The 23,048-nt window shown below is 39.1% G+C and overlaps 1 protein-coding gene across 2 annotated transcripts in view; it reads right to left on the bottom strand.

Annotated features, from left to right (window-relative positions):
• The window catches only part of GLIPR1 (GLI pathogenesis related 1), a 37,564-nt gene extending 32,774 nt beyond the window's left edge, over positions 1–4,790 (bottom strand). The window contains exon 1 of one of the 2 annotated variants that reach the window (XM_029205272.1): positions 4,691–4,790. The gene's annotated coding sequence lies outside the window, so the exon portion shown is untranslated. Of the gene's footprint in view, positions 1–1,480; positions 1,567–4,690 lie in introns of those variants that run through there. The other variant, XM_029205273.1, reaches the window with a different exon arrangement.
• Positions 4,791–23,048: the final 18,258 nt, after the last annotated feature.

The raw sequence follows: 23,048 nt of genomic DNA, 5'->3' as shown, positions 1-23,048 counted from the left end.
TGCTGAGTTTCTTGAATTTTGTTCAAACTCTTTTGCTTTGGTTCCCTCTTTCAAAGCCCTGCCAAGATGCACTAATAAGTAGTGCTCTAATAAGGGCATTCTTCCCTCATTGGGGCTCCAAGTTGGCTCAGCTGTGGGTGCTGTCAGTTGGCCTTCAGGTGTAGAGGACCCTCCCTATAAATGAGTGTTGCAATCTTTCCAGTTAAACAAGTCTGAGAAACCCAGCTGGCTGGTCATTTGCGTTTAGCCCTCATGTAAGGTAACAGAATGGAAAGTGCCTTGCCCTGGGAGTGGCTCCTGGCCCAAACTGGGTGCCCTGTTGGGTCTTAGATGGCGATACCTGGCCAAGTCCCTGTGCCCCAGAAACTAAACACGGGATTTTTTTCTTTTTTTTAAGTTTACTGAAGTATAGTTGATTTACAATTTTGTGTTAATTTCTGCCGTACATCTAAGTGATTCAGTTATGTATAACTTTTTTTCATATTCTTTTCCATTATGGTTAATTGCAGGATATTGACTGTTGTTCCCTTTGCTGTACAGTAGGACCCTGTTTATCCTTTCTATATATGATAGTTTGCATCTGCTAATCTCAAACTCCAAATCTATCCCTCCTCCACACCCCCTCCCTTGGCAACTACAAGTCAGTTCTCTATGTCAACACAGGATTTTCTAATTGATCCTTAGAAGGGGGGAAGTCATGAGCTCAGTCAGTGGAGTTAGGTTTGAAGCAACATATTCTCACTCTCATTCCCTTCCTTTTATTTTCCCTGATGTAATAGCACAAATACTTGAACATAAAGGATTTCATCATTCTTCCCCGCTTCTGTACAAAATTGCTACAGTCATTCAAAAGCCACTGTAAAACCATAAATAGCAGTTGATCATCTCTAACCATTAAAGGGATGCCTTTTTGCTTTGGCATCAACCAGCTGGGATTACAATGCAATTGAAAAGAAAATTGGTTACTGCTGTGACACACAGTTTAAGATAATTACTAAAAGTATTAGTGATATCATTTACCAGGATATTCCAGGACTTTAGAAGTTCCATATAATTTCCAGAATGCGTATATTAAGTGTTTACCCATGATATAATCTAAGACGTTTTATCACCATTTATTTGACAGTGCTTCCCACGTAATTTAACATACCAAGTAAGCCTAGTTAGTTTAATATTCCTCTCTCTGAGATTGAAAGAATCCAAATAATTTGAGGTGTTCCAGGGACCCTTTGGAAAATCTCAAAAGTTAACTAGAGGTCAAGTGAGCTTCATTTAGAATTTGATCTTTGGGAAGCTTGTCAAAAATATCAAAAATTTTAACCAGTGATAATAAAAGATCTCAATGGCAAATACAGATCACTTAAAGAAACTCAGTTACCATAAGTTCAATATTTCAAGAAACCTTTGTCCTCTTAGAGAACCAAATTCAGGTTTTGTACCACTTTACCTCTAAAATTCTATTTCTTAAGTTCAGTATTACCTTAGCCAATCCTGACAATGCACAAAACTCTTTCAGCATTCCTCCTCCACAAGCGTTCCACAACTTTCTGTATCCTTATTCATCTGTTCCTTTCTTTTCCATTTAGAAACAACCAGCTCTAGGACAGAACCGCCTTTTTCCCTTTAACAAAATGTATTGTCATGCTGAAACCATGCACGTCAGACTGGAACTTGAACCCAGACTGGAACTTGAACCCAAGCGGCCAGGACTCGAATCCAGCCAAAACCCAGTCTTCCAACTGAGATCACACACCTGGTTTCAGGACTTAATGAAACATCAGGTTCTTGATGTCTCATCGCAAAAAGAATTCAGTGAGAAACAAAGTGATAGGTAAGAAGTGGATTTATTTAGAGAGAAACACACTCCACAGAGTGTGGGCCACCACAGAAGGGGAGAAAGGCACCAGGGTATGGAGTTGTCAGTTTTTATAAGGGTGGGTAATTTCATAGGCTAATGTGCGGGAGGAATATTCCAGCTATTTTGGGGAAGGGGTGGGGATTTCCAGAAATTGGGCCACCGCTCACTTTTTGACCTTTAGGGTCAGGCTTAGAACTGTCATGGTGCCTGTGGGTGTATCATTTAGCTCGCTGATGTGTTACAATGAGCCAAACTGAGGCTCAAGGTCTCGTGGAAGTCAACTTGTCTGCCATCCTGGACCCATTTGTTTCTAATCAGTTTATGTCATGTTCTCGGGCTATGTCATTCTTCCAAAGGTTGTGCTCTGTCCTCTTCCCTCCTGCTTCAATTCCTCATTCCTTCTTTGCTGAAGACAAACATCCTACATTTTTTCATACTGAAATGTTTCCCTTATAATTCTTAACCTTAAAACCTTAATCTCTAGTGAAAACCAAGATGCAAGTAATTGTAAACTGTCATACCAGCATTTCCTGATTGATAAACTTATGTTCTAATATTTTGTCCTATTTGAAATGACCCAGATAGTCAATGAATTCTCTTTTAACTTAAAGTTACAAAAATCTGGAGAGACTATTATACATAGACATTCCCAAAACATAATTATTCCTAGAGTTCACCTAAAACTTTTATCTCATTTACCTCTATTTACTTAAAAGCTTTGTCGTATTGTTATTTTTCTTGCTGACAAACTTTGTAACAGAAATAATAAGGTCTTATTTGATTTCTAGTAAACCTGGGTACAATAAAAGTATTATACTTAATGTTGATAACCCTAAAGATAAGTCTGTATTAATCAAACCAACAAGCTCAAGCTAACTTTAATACTAGATTATTAATTCAATACCGAATATTTCCTAGATCACATGAACCCAAAATTTATTCTGGCCAGTTTTATATTTTGAGCATTTATATAAGCACTTAATTTCCTTTAAGTCAATCAAGCAGAGCTCTTTTACAAATTAATATCGGTAATGCCACACATCTATAACACACCTACAAACACAGACCTCATAGCTCCCATTCCAAAATTTCAGCCATGAATCAGATACAACAACGTAAAACTCAGTTACAAAATAGATTGGATTCAAATTGGGTTTCTGGCAGATGAGAAATCAAGCTCACCTGTTTAGATGGCTCAGCCCTTTTTACTAATATTTATGAAAAAGACAAGTCTATTTCTATTTGTAGCTTTTGCTGATTTTAGGAACCAAGTGGAAACTTTTTCTTCCTGGAAATGTCCCACTCTTCAACAAGGAAAGGTGGTTTTTTTTTTTTCCTGTTCTTTTCCTCCATTTGACATCAGTAAAAGTTTTAAATATCACAAAGCTGATTTGGGTGTGAGACAGGAGACAGATGGGCCCTCAGGGCAAATAGATTTCGATACTCCCAGACTAGAATAACAGGACAATTGAGAGCAGAAGCTGGGCCCTGCCCAGATAGAAGATAAGACACCACATATTCTTCATTTTCAAAGTCAGGAAACCTCCCCGACTACACATGTGCAGAAAGGCTCCCTGGTGGTCAAAAGGGGAGTGATGCCAAGTTGCCAAACCTACCCTTAGGCCTCTTCGGTAGAATCCATCTTGGCTAAGAGCTGCGCGTGCACACATGGGAAAATCCTGAGCTATACCAAATACAGACTTTGAACCAGGCAAATCAAAATGACTGGCCAAAGGAAACCTGGAAGAAATGCCCCATAAAAGTGATTCAAATTGCCATGAGGGAGGGTGCGATTCTGAGCCCGCCCGTGTGTCTATCCACATGTACTGTACTTCTTTTTTCTCCTAATAAATACTTTATTTGTTTCACTACTTTCCGTCTTTGTGGGAATTCTTTTTCTTTAAAGCGATAGGGCCAGGGCTTTGTCACTGACCCCTGGTCTAGTGGCTAGGATTTGGTACTCTCATTGCTGTGTCCCAACCTCAATCACTGGCCGGGAACCGAAACCCTGCTTCAAGCCGCTGCAGGCCGAGGCCACCCAAGATCAGGTGTAAATGGAGAAACAGTACTAAACAAAATGAAAAACCCAAAGGGCAAACAGAAAATCCTAAATAAACCCTCAAGTTTAGTCGTGGGGTTTTAAACATACCAATGACACAGGAGACCATAAACAACATAATTAACACAGCAACATTAGCAGTACATGGTGCACAGGGTCCCAAGATAACCCTGCCTACACCCCTTTGTGGAGATCCTAACAGGTACTGTGGTCACACACTGTTACAATAAAATAGCATCTTCCTCTCACCCGTGAGTTCACAGCTATAATCAGATCACTTATCCAAAATGCGCCACAGAGGACTTTGTTTAGGGATAGTTGAAACATTCCCCCTTTTTTTTTTTTGCGGTGCGCGGGCCTCTCACTGTTGTGGCCTCTCCCGTTGCGGAGCACAGGCTCCGGACGCGCAGGCTCAGCTGCCATGGCTCACGGGCCCAGCCGCTCTGCGGCATGTGGGATCTTCCCGGACCGGAGCACGAACGCGTGTACCCTGCATCGGCAGGCGGACTCTCAACCACTGCGCCACCAGGGAAGCCCCATTCCCCATTTTTAAAAACAGAAATTCAAGACAAACAAAACACAAACTGCACACACAAATGCTAGTATCCAAATAAATGAACCAGTTCACAAATCCGGTAAAAGTCCAAAAACTCTTTCTCTCGCCCGCCAACAGGTACCCTACTCAAATACAAAACAGATTCGCTTATTCCGGAGAAAAAGCCCCAGATAGAGAGGAAATAAAGTTTCCAGCTGTACACACTGGACGGACTTACCCTGCTGCATGGAGCCTGTCAGCTGCCTCCAAGTGTTGATTCCTTGTTCCAAATGCCAAGCACTGGGGCAGCCGATGCTGCTTTGGGGAATTTTTTTTTTTAATATCTTTATTGGAGTATAATTGCTTTACAATGTTGTGTTAGTTTCTGGCTTTGAGGAATTTTGAAGGAAAGATCCTCAGGACAAGTGATCCCGCAGCTGCTAGGGCCTTACCCGAAAATTCCCCAATCAGGCCGGCTAGCCAAGAGTAGCAAGGATCCTGGCTGGCTGTGCCACAACTTGTTTCGTAGTCCAAACTTGTACTGCTCGCCACGTGACAGGCCAATAAATCAAGAGAGGAATTGTTAGGGCAAGGAATGCCGACTTTATCTGGGAAGTTGGCTGACCAAGCAGATGACGATCTCCTACCTCAAACAACCATCTTGCCTGAGTTAGAATTCAAGCTTCTTTTATACTAAAAGGGGAGGAAGTAAGTCCCGTATTTCCTGGTTCCCATCAGCCTCTGGGGGGGGGGGGGTTGTGTTAATTTCTTCCCTCCGGCTGTCATTCACAGGTGGGCCTGGTCAGGATGTTTTCTGTGAGCTAAACAAAGGTATTTTAGCTTAATGCTCATTACCTGGGAGGCAGAGTTCCCCGGGAGATGGACCCTTATGTATAATTTAAGCTTACAGGCAACATCCTTTTAGTGATTAACTTGAAATAGAATACAAAGTTTTTTCCCTCTTACAGAGTCAGCGACAGAGACGTCAATGGTTTAGTGGGTAGGGGGGGATTCTTCCGTGTCTGAAGCAAGGTCCTGGAGCAACACCCCACTGTGTGTGGCAGACAGCAGGCAGGACATGGCAGTAGTCCTTGCTACGGGGCGGTGGATAAGGGGCGGGGGCACTGGGGCAAAGGGGAGAAGTTAACCAGTTATAGAGGGAATTGACCTCAGGTTAGCTCTTTGGTTACCAGGGAAAACAGCAGAGGAGCGTGCCCTTAACTGTCTTTCCCTTTGTGTTGTTTTGTTTTTTTTTGCGGTACGCGGGCCTCTCACTGTTGTGGCCTCTCCCGTTGCGGAGCACAGGCTCTGGACGCGCAGGCTCAGCGGCCATGGCTCACGGGCCCAGCCGCTCCGCAGCATGTGGGATTTTCCCGGACCGGGGAACGAACCCGTGTCCCCTGCCTCGGCAGGTGGACTCTCAACCACTGCGCCACCAGGGAAGCCCTGTCTGTCCCTTTGATAAGCTATCCCTAATCTTTAGAACAATCAGTAGCTGGGGTCTGGGACAAGTATCTAGGCATATACTGATTAGGATCTATGATTAAGAGGAGGGCTTGCCTGGTGGCTTGAGCCTTGGGTACACATGTCACAGCTAAAGAAGTCTACACCTGACATCTGCTCTGGTACAAATGCTGGAGACCTTCAGATCACATTGATTAGGAGGAGAAGTAGCTGATATCAGTGTAGACTGCTTCCTCTTGAGACAACGGAGTTTTCTTCTCAAGCAGAGCCAACCATATCAAGTTAGATTAGTAACACACACCTCACTGTCTCTTGCTCACAACTGCCTAAAATAAGACCACAAAGCTTTGCAAAATCGCCCTGCAATAAACCCTTACTTTGCTCCAAACACCTGCTGTCAGAGTTTGGCTTATCTGCGCTGCAGGCACACCAGCCCATTGCTTGGTTACAATCTCCACCTATGATCTTTCCCATCTCAGTACATTACAGCCCAGTCTTCCAAATTCTCAGGCCAACATCTAGGAGTCACCCTTGAAATATGTCCAGAATTCAACCACTCCTCACCATTCCCCTTTTACCAATCTATCTTCACCTCTCACCTGGATTATCACAATGACCTCCTAAGCAGTCTTCTCGCTTCCTCCCCTGTCCCCTACATTATATTCTCCTCCCAGCATTCAGAATTATCCTTTTACAGTATGTCAGTTATGTCAATCCTCCGATCACTTGGAGATGAGCAACATGAGGAAATAGCCTCAGCGTTTTTTCCATTTTTGCTGGATGGGTGGCATCAGACACGTACAGCTTCTGGGGTTTGCAGTTTAAGAGTAGCTTTCTAGAATTGCTGACAGCCAGCAGTTGTAGAAACGTCCTGTTGCTGGCATTTCTTACATAGCATCAGCGGTGATGATGGTTTTCTTATCAACCAGACCTGGGCATTGCTTTAGGAAGCTGAGTCTGGGGATTGTTTCTCCAGCCCCCTCAATCATTCTGTCAGCTACCTTATTTGTTTTAATAAATGATTTTTCTGCTTAATTTTGCCAGAGTGGCTTCTTTTGTTTGCAGCTAAGAATCCTAACTTCTTTTTTTTTTTTTTTTGTCACACCCAGTGGCTTGCGGGATCTTAGTTCCCCAACCAGGGATTGAACCTGGGCCCTTGGCAGTGAAAGTGCAGTCCTAACCACTGGACCACCAGGGAAGTCCCAAGAATCCTGACTTTTTGAGGAGGAAAAAACAAATCTATCAGCCCACCTCAGGAGACCCTCCCCACCTTTTAACATTTTGGTGTACTTCTTTCAGTGTTTTACGTTCATATATATACATTCACATACATATGTATGTTTTCAATATCTATATAATACACATGCAGAAATTTGTTAAATGAGGGCATAATTTTATGCAATTTAGTATCTTGCTTTTTTCTCTACTTACCACCATTTCATAAGTATGTTTTTTGTTATTATGACTTTTCACAAACATTTTGAGGGCTGCACAATGTTTCCTCAAACCGCTATGAGTGCCTCATAACTTACATAGCAAATTATTGTTGGATATTCAGATTCTTTCCAATTTTTCTTTATTATAAATAATGCTGCTGTGGATATCTTTATATATAAGGCATATATCGTAGGATTGATTCCTAGAAATAGAATTACTGAGTAACAAGGTATGAGTGTTATAAAGATTTCAGATACAGAATGTCCAATTACCCTCGCAGAACTTGTACTAATTTATACTTCCATCATCATCATATGGACATTGAGACCATATATTATCTTTAACATCAGAACTATGTGTATATATGTACCTGTTTGTGCATATTGTCAAAGAGAACCAGAGCCAGACACTAGTTAAAGCAGTAAAGATAGATTTAATTCAGAAACTATTGCAATAGGGGAAATTCTTTTTTTCCTTTTGTTTTAATTTACCCTTTATTATTGGAAGTGGAACAATTTTTTTTTTTTAACATATACTTGTATCTTTTCTTTGTCAAAATCTTTTCCCATTTAGGTTGTTACATAACACTGAGCAGAGTTCCCTGTGCTATACTGTAGGTCCTTGTTGGTTATCCATTTTAAATATAGCAGTGTGTACTTGTCAATCCCAAACTCCCTAACTATCCCTTCCTCCCACCCTTCCCCCCGGTAACCATAAGTTCATTCTCTAAGCCTGTGAGTCTGTTTCTGTTTTGTAAATAAGTTCATTTGCATCATTTTAAGATTCTCCATATAAGTGATATCATACAGTATTTGTCTTTCTCTACCGACATTTCACTCAGTATGACAATCTCTAGATCCATCCATGTTGCTGCAAATGGCATTATTTCATTCTTTTTAATGGCTGAGTAATATTCCGTTTTATATACGTACCACATCTTCTTTATCCGTGCATCTGTTGATGGACATTTAGGTTGCTTCCCTGAACACACTTCAGTTTAGAACTGAGCTCAATTCAGGATACAAGGCAGCCAAGATTGATAGCCAAGGAACAGAGTTGGGGAGGAAAGATTTGGTGGATGGAAAATTACTAGTAGCAGGCCAGAGTAATCAGGTGGCAAGGGTGGGGGAGGAGATATTTGATGAGCTATTTAGAGTGATCAGATCTGAAGAGTGGGGGAGATTTTCTCTAAACTGATTTGGCAGGATTCTTGCTAAAACTGGGCTATGCACATTTGGCAAGGATGGGGATAAGAATGCAAACTCAAAGCCTAGTCAGGAACAGGGCTTAGAGAGGTCTGACTAAAGAGTTTGGTCAGGGAGAGTGTCTTATCTATATGCGTATTTGAGTGCTTCCCCTTTTCTCTCCCTTTCTATGCCGGATTTTAGTTTATCATCTCCTAACTTTAGCTGACTTTGAGGCATATTTTGTCCAATGAGGAGGCCACAGTGGAATTTCTAAAATTTGCCTTTGATCTGTTGTACGATATGGCAAAAGAAACAGCACCCAAACAACGTTATAAGCACTGGGATCAATTCTGCTCATACTTAAACAGAGTGGTCACTTTTAAAAGTATGAATTCAAAGATAATGTTAACATGAGAATTGAGTAACGTAAGATTTCTAAACTCTTAAACATAGCTGCACTTGTCTTTCTATAAATATTTCTAAACACTTTCTTTAGCATAGATATGTTTCAGAGGAAAACATTTACTGAGGGTTCACCTCCTCTTGTTGCATTTCTTAATTTCATAAGAGTCCAAATTTGAGTTAACTCAATTTCAGCATAAAAGTCTGCCTGGTGCTTCCTTTTCCGTTTCACTATGGAGTAACGCTGTTCTGATTTCGTAAGGCAAGAGAGAAGTTTTTGCCGTGTACTCCGTCAAGTTCCTTCGGGGCCTCTCTGCTGGGGTGACCTCAGAGAATGACTCATATGCTTCAGTGTTTATACTACTGGCCTCAGCAGCTGAGCTAAGATCTCTGTACAAACTGCAAATTGTGTGCAAGAAAATCAGCTGCCACGTGGAGAGGCTGAGGGGGCTGGTGTGCAGTTACCTTAGCACTGCGCCTTCGCTTTCTGCCTTTAGCTTCTGCCCTGCCCAAGACTGGGGAAGCCTACTAATCGCATGCTGGACTACTCCACTTACTCCAAGAGGCAGGTATCTTCTGCCAGTTTGCTATGGTCCATTCACAAGACAGAGATCCATGACATGGCATAGCATGACCCAGCCTGTTCTCAGTTAATGTTTACTTCATTATGGTCCTGGAAAGTATGTATTATACAGCTACATCTGGGGGCCAACATTAAGTAAGTTGCTCACGTTCACACAGTTAGTAAATGAAAGAAGTGAATTAAACTTAAGGTTATCTCTCTTCTTTACACCAATGACTCACACACCTTGGTGTGCATTAGAATGTCCACACTGTAACAACCCATCACTGCTTTTAATCAGCTCTTCCCAATGTTTTAATCAACAGAATTTTATTTCTCACATTTCTGGAGACTGAGACGTCCCACCATCTGTGTGCCAGCTGGTTCGGCTCTTGGTGAGGCCCTCTTCCTGGCTTGCGGAAGGTCACCTTCTCACTCTGTCCTCACATGGTGAAGAGGGAGAGGGAGAGGAAGAGGGGGAGAGAGAGAGAAAAGACACTGATCCCATCATGGGCGCTCCACTTTCATGACCTCATCTTCCCAAAAGCCCCACCTCCTAATACCATCACACTGGGGGTTAGGGCTTCAACATATGAATTTGGAGGGGACACAAACATTCAGTCAATACACCCTCTAATTTGGAATCCCCACCTCAAATCATAGAAAGTAAACAGAAGCTTACTTGGATATTGGATAAGATGTGCTCTAGAGGTAAAGCACTTTCAAGAGCTCAGTCTTTAAATCTGTGCTGTCTAGTGTTATAACCACTAGCCACATGGGCTAATGAGCACTTGAAATGTGGCTAGTCTAAATTGAGAGGTATTTGAAATGTAAAATATACATCGGATTTGAAAGAATTTGTATGAAACAAAGGGTATAAAACATCACCTTAATACTTTTAATATTGATTATGTGCTGAAATGATAATATTTTGAATTTGTTGGACTAGATAAGATCTAGTATTAAAATTAATTTCACCTGCTTCTTTTTACTTTTTTAAGTAGCTACAAGAAAATTTAAAATAACACGTGTGGCTTGCATTATATTTCTTTAGACAGTGATGTTTTAAGTAAATAACCCATGACGATCAGTATGAATATACTGACTAACACAAACGTATGGACTGATACAGTTAAGGAATATTAGGAACTTTGTGTATAAAACTGTACTTATAAGAATATTTCATTTTTTATAATTCTCCAAACTATATAGTAAATTCTAGTTTCTTATCAATATGAGATTAAAATTAGAAAGAACTTAGTGACAAGCCTAGTCCACCTCATTATCAGAAGGTTTTATAGATTCTGTCCTAACATATTCTTGCATAACAATTAAAATATAGCATCGTCATTATCCAAGTATTCATATTCAAGTCACCACAGTTACAAGGTGGCACAGGTCTAGAGTGGCATGGACATATATACACTACCAAACGTAAAATAGATAGCTAGTGGGAAGCAGCCACATAGCACAGGGAGATCAGCTCAGTGCTTTGTGACCACCTAGAGGGGTGGGGTAGGGAGGGTGGGAGGGAGACGCAAGAGGGAAGAGATATGGGAACACATGTATATGTATAACTGATTCACTTTGTTATAAAGCAGAAACTAACACACCATTGTAAAGCAATTATACTCCAATAAAGATGTTAAAAAAAAAAGACACACACAAATTTGTTAATAAACTTATATACAATTACTTCCAATTCAAACATTCCTATTCCCTTATCACTAACACCTAATCTTTGCACTTTCATTTTTTAAAAGAAAACCCCATTTAAATAATTTTATTTTGAATTTTTGATCCTCATTTAATGTATGTTTTCTTTAAACAGTCTTTTTCTGATACAGTACCAGTTATCATAAGATAATTATGATGGCCACGTTTTCAAAATCATTATAAATTCAAACACGATATAAATGTACTTTCCAAATCAATAAATATCCAGAAATGAATAAATATTAATAGATCAATGCTTGTGTTTATGAAGTGCTTACATTATACTGAATAACACTGCTAGATTTAGTCATTCCTGAATTAAACTTGTTAGGCATTCTAAATATAAACTGAGGGTTTACAGGTAGGAATACAAGATATAAATGGTCAAAGAGATAATGTAGCCAATACAATCTTGTAGCATTGAGACTTATCCAATGTTAACACTATTCAACTAGCTACACATTTTAGTCTAGTTAACTTCTCACTTCTGAGAAGGAAATTATTTTGAACTTGCTCTACCCTAAGGAAATGGTGGTTTCAACAGCAATTTAGCTGTTTCCTTTGAACTTTTATTTTTTTCAGTTTCGTTACTAAAATCTTCTAAAGCATGTTTTGTCAGGTGTGGTTCTGGGCGACTACACTCTGTTTTTATTACAAGCCTTATAGGATTATTTGATTTCTTAAAGTATGCATATGTATATCTTTAATATAAATAAAATTTAAGAAACAAAAATGTTTTTAAAAGCTTATTATCATTGTTGTGAGTAAAATACTGTCCTTTGTCTCTGACCCAGAAGTCTTGCATTTTCTCTAAGTATCCTTGACTAACTTGTTAACTTGCTGGCAGGATACAGTCTCAGACCTTTCACAGTTTTTGACAGGAAGCCATTTCAAATATTTTTCTTTATTCTTATGTTGGTTTTGGAAGTGGACTCATTCAAGAATTTGCTCATTCCATCTAAATTGTTGAATCTATTGACAAAAAGTTATTCATTATGTTCACTTATCATTCTTTTAATTTCTCTAGACCTCTAGTAGTGTCCCTTGTTTATTCCTGATACTGGTGATTTTTGTTTTCTGTCTCTTTTTTTTTCCTCAGTCAGCCTTTCTCATTGTAGGTAGGCTCAGCCAGGATGCCATGAGGCTGACAGTTGTAAGGAGAGTTAAAAGCTTCTGCCAATGTCAGTGCTAGGAAAGCTGAACCAGGCCGAAAGAAAGGATTGCGAAATTTAGCCGGTCAAATCAGAAACCAAGACAGGAAATTTGTCAGTGTGCAGGGTCTGAGGTCATTTGATGATAGTCCTTTTGTGAGGCACACACCTGTCACCGATGAGACTGTAACTGACAACTTTGCAAATAGGTGTGGAAATGGAGAAGGTCACACTTTGATTTAAAACAGAAAGAAAACAAAAACCAGAACTAAAACATATACTATTTGTTATTTAAAGTAAGATGCCAGCTGCTTGTGTTGAGCTGCTAAGATGTGCCAGTACTAAATCACTGATAAACATGATTGACTTCATTAAGCTTGCATGAGCAATTAGGCCAGGGGAAGCAGGCCATTAACACAGCGGTTTTGTTTTGAGGTTGTTTTTGAAGTGGGGGAGGGTTGCACAAAAACTCATCTACCGTGGCTTAACTACAATGGGCTATACTTTTTCTAAAATAATAGTTAAGTCCAAAGGTGGGGAGTCCAGGGCTGGTGCAGTGGCAACATGATGTCAATGTTTCTATCTCTTCCTATTTTTCTGCTTAATCATCTTTAGCATGTGGCTTTTCCACTCATGCTTCTTATCTCATGGTCACAAGACAGGTGCTCCATCTACAGCTTCACATCCACATTCTAAGTATGAAGAAGAAAAAGAAAGGAAGGGATGGTGCCTATATCAGACTGGGGATACGATGGAGATAGCTAGTTTCTGCTTTGTGTAGGAGGCTGAAAGATAAAACTACTTTAACAGAAGTTATTCAGAGAGATATCAGCATCCCCAGTCAAGGCAGCCATTATGGATTGCATTGAGCCCCTTCAGAAGATATGTGGAAACCCTGAACCTCAGAATGACATTTAGAAATGGGGTCCTTACAGATGTAATCAAGTTAAGATGAGGTTGTTAGGATGGACTGTAATCCAATACGACTAATGTCCTTATAAGAAGTGGAGAAGAGATACAGAGAAGAGAATTCCATGTGAAGACACAGAGGCAAAGAGAGAGAAGACCACGTGAAGACGGAGGCAGAGACTGGAATCATGCTGTCACAAGGTAAGGAATGCCTTGGGCTACTAGCAGCTGGGAGAGGGAATGAAGCTTAATCTCTTTGAGGCTTCAATGGGAGGACAGCCCAACCTACACTTTAATTTTGAACTTCTGACCTCCAAAAATGTGAGAGAATAAATTTCTCTTGTTTTAAGCCACCCAATTTGTGGTAGGTTGTTACCCTAGCCCTAGGAAACTAACATAGCATTCAACCCAGATTTGAGGGATGTTAATTCTTTTTTATTTTTTAAAAAATTTATTTCTTTATTTTTGGCTGCATTGGGTCTTCGTCGCCGCGCTCAGGCTTTTCTCTAGTTGCGGTGAGCAGGGGTTACTCTTCTTTGTGGTGCGTGGGCTTCTCATTGCGGTGGCTTCTCTTGTTGTGGAGCATGGGCTCTAGGCACGTGGGCTTCAGTAGTTGTGGCACACAGGCTCAGTAGTTGTGGCTCACAGGCTCTAGAGTGCAGGCTCAGTAGTTGTGGTGCACGGGCTTAGTTGCTCCGTGGCATGTGGGATCTTCCCGGACCAGGGCTCAAACCTGTGTCCCCTGCATTGGCAGGCAGATTCTTAACCACTGCGCCACCAGGGAAGACCGGATGTTAATTCTTGAGTTCCAGAACTTGAGAGGACAATAATAAGATAGAACCTGCTTAGATGAAAGTTTTCTTGGGTGTCATCCTGGGAGGGTAGCAACATAAACATGATTATACCCCTCTAAGGGAATCAGAAGTAGAAATAGTAAAGAAATAAATAAACACAGAGTACTGAGATTTTAGAATAGGACAAAGTTTTTAAGTTATTATATTTATAAAAATACTATTTTTGCCTTGCTTTTAAGTTATATAAATAGTTCAATAGAACACCTCATTCTAAAGCTGCAATTATAATCTATTTTTTAAGGAGAGGTAAATATTTAATACATGTTTAATAAAATTAATGTTCATAATTTTTATTAGAATATAAATAATAAATTTAGCATTAAAATAGGTACAGAATGTTTATGCAAAAGTCCCTTTGACATTAAATGAACTATTAAATGAGACCATTAACCTTTATTTAAGTCCTAATAATTATGCATAAATTATAAAACTATTAAGCTGGACTCAAATATATACATACACATATTACCTGGTTATAATACAGTAATGTATCATGACAGCAGGAGTTGAGGAAAAAGCAAGGAATGAGGGAAAGAAGGCCTCAGGGAAGAAATAGAAAAAAGAGTGGAAGAAGAGGAGCCAAGAGACAGAACAAAAATAGTGTCCCTTAGAGGAAAGTAACTAAGAAATGAGTGACAGTACAGAAATACATTAAATAAATATGGAACTAATATCTTGAATTGGAAAACTACATTGAGAAGTGTCAGTTTCACTAATGTATAATATAAATTGAATACAATCACAATTATAATAATCCCAATGAAAGATACTAATGATTTGACAAAATAATCCCAATTCAGAAGATTGGGAATAGCAAAAAAATTTTGAAAAAGGAAAGGATAAGGAGAGATTCCTCTGAGAAAGATGAGAAAATGTACTAGATTACTATAATAATAATAATAAGAATCTTACCAGTGTAAGAATGAACAAATTGGCCTCAAACTTCTCAAATTCATTCTAGTCCTTTTACTCCACCCCAAGCAGGACTATTAAACTTCATTAATCATTTGCAAATATTTTCTCCCATTCTGAGGGCTGTCTTTTCATCTTGTTTATGGTTTCCTTTACTGTGCAATAGCTTTTAAGTTTAATTAGGTCTCATTTGTTTATTTTCATTTTTATTCTCATTACTCTAGGAGGTGGGTCAAAAAAGATCTTGCTGCTATTTATGTCAAACAGTGTTCTGCCTAAGTTTTCCTCTAAGGGTTTTATAGTGTCTGGCCTTACATTTAGGTTTTTAATCCTTTTGAGTTTATTTTTGTGTATGGTTTTAGGGAATGTTCTAATTTCATTCTTTTACATGTAGCTGTCCAGTTTTCCCAGCACCACTTATTGAAGAGGCTGTCTTTGCTCTATCATATATTCTGGCCTCCTTTGTCATAGATTAGGTGACCATAGGTGTGTGGGTTTATCTCTGGGCTTTCTATCCTGTACCATTGGTTATATTTCTGTTTTTGTGCCAGTACCATACTATCTTGACTACTGTACCTTTGTAGTATAGTCTGAAGTCAGGAAGCCTGATTCCTCCAGCTCTTTTTTTTTTTTCCCTCAAGATTGCTTTTGCCATTTGAGGTCTTTTGTGTTTCCATACAAATTGTAAAAGTTTTTGTTCTAGTTCTGTGAGAAATACCATTGGTAATTTGATAGGGATTGCATTGAATCTGTAGATTGCTTTGGGTAGTATAGTCATTTTCACAATATTGATTCTTCCAATCCAAGAACATGGTATATCTCTCCAACTGTTTGCAAATGAAGCAACTGACAAAGGACTAATTTCCAAAATATACAAACAGCTCATGCAGCTCAATATCAAAAAAACAAACAACCCAATAAAAAAATGGGCAGAAGACCTAAATAGACATTTCTCCAAAGAAGACATACAGATGGCCAACAAACACATGAAAGAATGCTCAACATCACTAATCATTAGAGAAATGCAAATCAAAACTACAGTGAGGTATCACCTCACACTGGTCAGAATGGCCATCATCAAAAAATCTACAAACAATAAATGCTGGAGAGGGTGAGAAGAAAACGCAACCCTCTTGCACTGTTGGTGGGGATGTAAATTGATACAGCCACTATGGAGAACAGTATGGAGCTTCCTTAAAAAACTAAAAATAGAAATACCATATGACCCAGCAATCCCACTACTGGGCATATACCCTGAGAAACCATAATTCAAAAAGAGTCATGTACCACAATGTTCATTGCAGCTCTATTTACAATAGCCAGGACATGGAAGCAACCTAAGTGTCCATCGACAGATGAATGGATAAAGAAGATGTGGCACATATATACAATGGAATATTACTCAGCCATAAAAAGAAACAAAATTGAGTTATTTGTAGTGAGGTGGATGGACCTAGAGTCTGTCATACAGAGTGGAGTAAGTCAGAAAGAGAAAAACAAATACCATATGCTAACACACATATATGGAATCTAAAAAAAAAAAGTTTATGAAGAACCTAGGGCCAGGCAGGACAGGAATAAAGACGTAGACATAGAGAATGGACTTGCAGACATGGGGAGGGGGAAGGGTAAGCTGGGACAAAGTGAGAGAGTGGCATGGACTTATATACACTACCAAATGTAAAATAGATAGCTAGTGGGAAGCAGCCACATGGCACAGGGTGATCAGCTCAGTGCCTTGCGACCACTTAGAGTGGTGGGATAGGGAGGGTGGGAGGGAGATGCAAGAGGGAGGAGATATGGGGATATATGTGTATGTATATCTGGTTCACTTTGTTATAAAGCAGAAACTAACACACCATTGTAAAGCAATTATACTCCAATAAAGGTGTTAAAAAAATTTAAAAAACAAACAACCCCATCAAAAAATGGGCAGAAGACCTAAACAGACATTTCTCCAAAGAAGACATACAGATGGCCAACAAACAACATGAAGAAGATGCTCAACATCACTAATTATCGGAGAAATGTAAATCAAGACTACAATGAAGTATCACCTCACACCAGTCAGAATGGCCATCATCAAAAAATCTACAAACAATAAATGTTGGAGAGGATGTGGAGAAAAGGGAACCCTCTTACACTGTTGGTGGGAATGTCAATTGATACAGCCACTATGGAGAACAGTATGGAGGTGCCTTAAAAAACTAAAAATAGAAATAACATGTGACCCAGCAATACCACTACTGGGCATATACCCAAAGAAAACCATAATTCAAAAAGACACATGCACCCCAATGTTCACTGCAGCACTATTTACAATAGCCAGGACATGGAAACAACCTAAATGTCCATTAACAGAAGAATGGATAAAGAAGATGTGGTACATATATACAATGGAATATTACTCGGCCATAAAAAGGAACAAAAGTAGGTCATTTGTAGAGACATGGATGGACCTAGAGATTGTCATACTGAGTAATATTGTCATACTGGAGTAAGTAGGAAATAGGAAAACAAATATTGTATATTAATGTATATATGTGGAATCTGAAAAAATTGGTATAGATGATCTCATTTACAAAGCAGAAATAGAGACACTGACATAGAGAACAAACATATGAATACCAAGGGGGAAAGGGGGATGGGGTAAATTGGGAGATTGGGATTCACATATATACACTATTGATACCATGTATAAAATAGATAACCAATGAGAACCTACTATATAGCACAGGGAACTCTACTCAATGCTCTGTGGTGATCTAAATGGGAAGGAAATCCAAAAAAGAGGGGATATATGTATATGTATAGCTGATTCACTTTGCTGTACAGTAGAAATTAATACAACATTGTAAAGCAACTATACTCCAATAAAAATTAGAAAAAAATAAACTTCATTAGTCATGTGTCATTGCACTGGCTGGGCCATGTTATTTGGAATGGAGCATTCAAAGGAAAAAAAATTAATAATAAACATGGGTGTGATCTCTTCACTATTTTTCTTCCATGCTTGGGCACATCTCCTTCTGGAGTCTGTAGTACTTCTGTCTTTACTCACTTAAGATATGCCTGGGATACACATGTACTTAATTCATTTGCTCTGTTTCCTCTGGTATGGCTTTCAGTTCTACTCAATGCTAAATCCTGAGATCCAGGGATAGGTATTGGGGAGAGACAGTGCACAGGCCATAGTTGGACATAGCTTAATCAAGCTCACTATGGTTCTTCAGTGGGAGCTTGGGGACAAAATCTTTGCTAACAGTAAAGAGTTACATTGCCTTCCATAATTCTCACTCAGCTAGAGAGTGTGTGTTGAGGAATGGAGGGAAGTGAGATAGCCATGATACTACTAGGTCTCTTGGTTAACAGCATCTCAGTTGTATTATGCTTCTCCAGAGAAACACAACCAACAGGACATATATAGATATGTAGAAAGGGATCCATTATGAGGGATAGGCTTATATGATTACAGAGGTTGAGAAGTCTCATGATTTGCCATCCGCAAGCTGGAGACCAAGGAAAGCTGGCAATACAGTCTTAGTTCAAACCTGATGGCCTGAGAACTAGGGGACCCAATGGTATTAAGTCCGAATCTGAGTCTGAAGGCCTAAGCACCTGGAGTGTTGATGTCTGAGGGAGGGAGAGGATGGAAGACCCCGCTCAAGCAGAAAGCTAATTTACCTTTCCTCTAACATTTTGTTCTATTGGAGCCCTCAGCAAATTGGATAATGCTCACCCACATTGGTGACGGGATCTTTTTTACTCAGTCTACTGATTCAAATGCTCATATCTTCTGGACATACCCTCAAAGACATACCCAGAAATAATGTTTCACCTGCTATCTGGGCATCCCTTAGCCCAGTCAAGTTGACACATACAATTAACCATCACCTCAGTATAATCCATTTCTTACCATCAACCTAACTAGACATATCAGTGGAATAAAATAAAAAATTCAAAAATAAATGCAAGTGTTTATAAGAATTTAATATATGGTAGCATTTTATCAAACTATATTCTCTTGAAAACAGACCAGATATGTGAGAAAGTACTTAATGATAAGAAGGGTGAAAAGCTCTTCATATTCTAAACACACTTTATTTATTTATTTTTATTTTTTTATGATAGGTGTTATTTTTTAAAAATTTTTATTGGAGTATAGTTGCTTTACAATGTTGTGTTATTTTCTACTTCTACACACACTTTAGAGATTCCTAATTCACATTTAGCCTATCAAAATCTCTGAGAATTCTTGTAGTATCTAGTAAAGAAGTCTGTTTAACTTTTTAAATTCAGCATTTTCAACTGCAGAAATTTCGAATTCAAAATTGTTTTTGGCCAGAATTGCAGTGCAAATTTGTTTTGGTCTCGGTATGTGCCTAACGTATCTGGGGATTAACTGACTATTCAAGAAGTGATTTCAAAGCAACAATCGATTTGGCAAAAACTGCAGTGGCACATTGCTGCAATTAACTGTAGTAACTATGGTGTTTCTGGTTTCTGCATACAGAACCCTCCCATCTATTACCTCTGTGTAGCCAGGGTTTGGCTGTCTATCATGATGCCCTGTTCCTCCATCTCCATGTACTGGAATATGCACAGAGCCTAGATTGGGCCAATCAGAGTCTTGCTTGGTCTCTCTCTGCATTCTCTGGGTATGGTGATTGGTTCAGGAATGAGAACATGGTCCAAGCTAAGCCAATCAGTACTTCTTGAGTTTTGGGCTGGAGCTGGTAAGGCAGATTGCCCCTCTTTCTTTGTGAGATATAAGAATATAGGCCTGGGGTTATTGACAGTGAGATTTAAAACAGCACCATAGACAAATATAAAGACAAGTAACACTGTAGACAGATATTGCTACCCACGTGATATAGCATGGTTATCATCCTTAAATATAGTCTTATTTATCAATAAGAAAATGATAAAAGCTCCAACTGAGGACTGGGTAAGAAATCCAGACAAACAATAGAAAAACTGAAATGGTCAATAAGCCTAAGGGAAAAAAAAAATACTACCTCAGTAGTATTAAAAAAATAAATTAAAATATGAAGATAGCATTTGTAATCAATCAGATTTACAGACAGTAAAAACAATGATAGCATTCTACATTGGACAAGAGGTGGAAAACAGGTAATCTCAGCCACTAATTATAGGAGTATAAGTTGTTAACATTTTGTGAACCGTTACTGTGGTAAAACAAATCAAATATCTTCAGCATTTGTATGTCTCGATATCCCAGTTAATTTATCCCAAGGAAATAATTGGACAAGTGCTCAGATATGTGTGTTTGTGGCAGGGCTTGATCTCAAAATATTAATCTAATTGTTTCTCTGTATTTTCTCTCACATCTATCTCAAGGGATAATTTTACGTCCCAAACTCACACCAAAGACTCAAAGAAATTACCAACCTCAGTGCTAGATCTAAGCAGGGCTGGTCCCTAGGCTTTTTTACCTTCGTAGGCCCTCCGTCATAAAAAATATTGAAAATTATATTTTATAACTGTGTTGGTATAAAGGTGAATATAATCTAGGCTGGATGTGTCATTATATGTTTATTATTATTATCATATCAATTTTCTTCTGATTTTAAAATAAATTAAAATTAAAATATTTTCATGGGTCCCTGAAAGTGTAATTGGCCCTAGGCCCTTGCCTACTGTGCCTACTGACTAAGTCAGCCCTAGATATAAGCCCTGGGTTAGAGAGGGGAACAGCCAGGGTGCCAACTCAAAACAAAACAGAGTTAAGGGAAGATCTGGAGGAGATCAGTGAGCAAAGCAGAAGGGACTTAGGACCCGTTGTCCCTGCTCTCTTTTCCTATCAACTGATCACTTGTAGAAAACTTACAATTGAACAGTCCTGGACTTTGTTATCCCCTCTTTACAGGACTTATGTGGAGATGAGGCATAAAGGAAGAAATTTCTCCCATGTCCCCATCAAGTTAGAACTGAACTCAAGTAGTAGGGAATCTCCTTTGGAGCAGGGAAATCAATAGCCTCTGTTGTTTGTGTAACAGCACAAACATCCAAATAAACATCCAATAAAAGGAGGCAGGTGATGTAGAGAGCATTCACGTAGTAGACATTTTTGCAGCCATTAAAAAGTATTTAGATATATCTTATTAATATGAGACAAGAACACGTGGTACATTGAGACTTGTCTCCCAATAGGGGCATTATCAGGCAGTAAGCCTAGTCTCACCAGTGGGAAAATAGGATGGGCCTGAGAACCGTTCTCTTGGGGTATATCTCACTTTACAAGGTCCACTAATGGCCTGCTATGTCACTGTTGACCCAAAGTGAGTCAGGATTTGTTCTCCCTTAAATTGTGATCCCAGAATCCCCAGCCATTGTCCCCAACTATGGACATTTGATCTCCTGGTATTATCAATAGTTCTTCCGACTATCTAAAGGGGTTAGCTGTCCATAACCCTACTGTCTGAAAACTTTCTAAGTTTAGATTGTCCATGTTCACAAAGCTTCTGCAGTTCTAACTCTTGACCAAGATCCAGAAACAGAAACTCTTCATGGGCTCCCATTTTACTGTTTTTTTCTTTATTATATCTCTGATTCATAAAAAATAAGTTTTCTTTTTTATTCTGATTCATGGCCTCTAAACCAATTATCATTGCACCATGTTATGCCAAGACTATACTTTTTATATAGGATTTAGAAACCATCTACAAAAGCAATGTTATTTTGCTTTATGCACAAAATGTAGTCATTTATATAATGCAAGCCACTTTCTAATCCTCGCCATTATATTTAGGAACTTGGGCATACATTTCAATACCTTGATGGATTCTAAAACATGGTATCTGCTTTGCATTTCTGTTCATGGTCTGGCTGGCTATTTTGTCAGGGAATTTTCCCCCTGGGTTCTTAGGGGAAAAATCTCAACACTGATTAAATAACCTGTTATTCCCACTTCTATTTCCAAATTACACTATTGCACTAGGAATTGACACATTCACAATGTTCACTCATTATTGCCCATACAGGGATTGCCTTTTGTCCAAGTCCATAGCAATAGACTCAGAGTTATTGAATCAGTGCTGGAGTCTTCTCTCAAATCCTTCCTTAGGGGTTGCGGACATACAGAGTAAGAATGCTTAGGGCACATTCTCTTCTTCTCTACTTCTTTAAAATGCCAATTTACTGTTGCCTGATTCTCTATCTGCATCTTTCCTTTGCCCTATTGGAGGAGATATATTTGAGAAATACTCCAAATGGTGAACAGCAAATATGGTATGACCAAACTCTCTCCTCTCTTCATTCCAACCTATGTTCCAAACTCCATGGAGTTTCCCTTCCCCTAGGTAGGGAGACTCTGTGAGCATGATATCTGCCTTAGTTATGAGAGACAGGGCTGATCCAGCCTATTACTCTTATTAATGAAATCCTAGTAGTCACATTTGTATAACAAGTCACAGATTACTGGAATTCTAATGTTTCTATCTTGGAGACATATAACTGAATCTCTGCTCTTAATATAATGACTGTAATAACAATTGCCTAAAAACTTACCTGGGTAATTATGAGTTACATCTTTCATCTCTATCCCCTCATTGTCAACTCCAACTCTTAGAAACAATTCAACTGGTGATCTACCTTTATCATCCTTCAACGTGAATTGAAACACATTCTTTTAATCTGGAACATTACTTAATGCTCTATCACTCCTCCTATTTTGGCTAGTAATTGCTTAAAGTGCCCATGTAAATTTTTACTTATTCCTCCGCTTTGTGTTTGATATGAATTGTTGAGAGGATTACTTCACCATTGTATTTCCTTGTCCTTCCTTCCTCTTTTTTTTTTTTTTTTTTTTTTATATTTTTGGCCATGTCATGCAGCATGTGGGATAGTTTTCTGACCAGGGCAAACCTGGGCCTCTGCAGTGAAAGTGCCAAATCCTAGCCACTAGGCCACCAGGAAACTCCCTGTCCTTCCTTTCTTATACTGTTTGTGCTATAAAATGCTACTTCCTGATCTGATGATA

This window comes from Monodon monoceros, unplaced genomic scaffold, assembly GCF_005190385.1.
Source record: "Monodon monoceros isolate NGI ecotype Baffin Bay Population unplaced genomic scaffold, NGI_Narwhal_1 Super_Scaffold_6, whole genome shotgun sequence".
Lineage (NCBI taxonomy): Eukaryota > Metazoa > Chordata > Mammalia > Artiodactyla > Monodontidae > Monodon > Monodon monoceros.
This window is presented reverse-complemented; position numbering and strand designations above follow the sequence as displayed.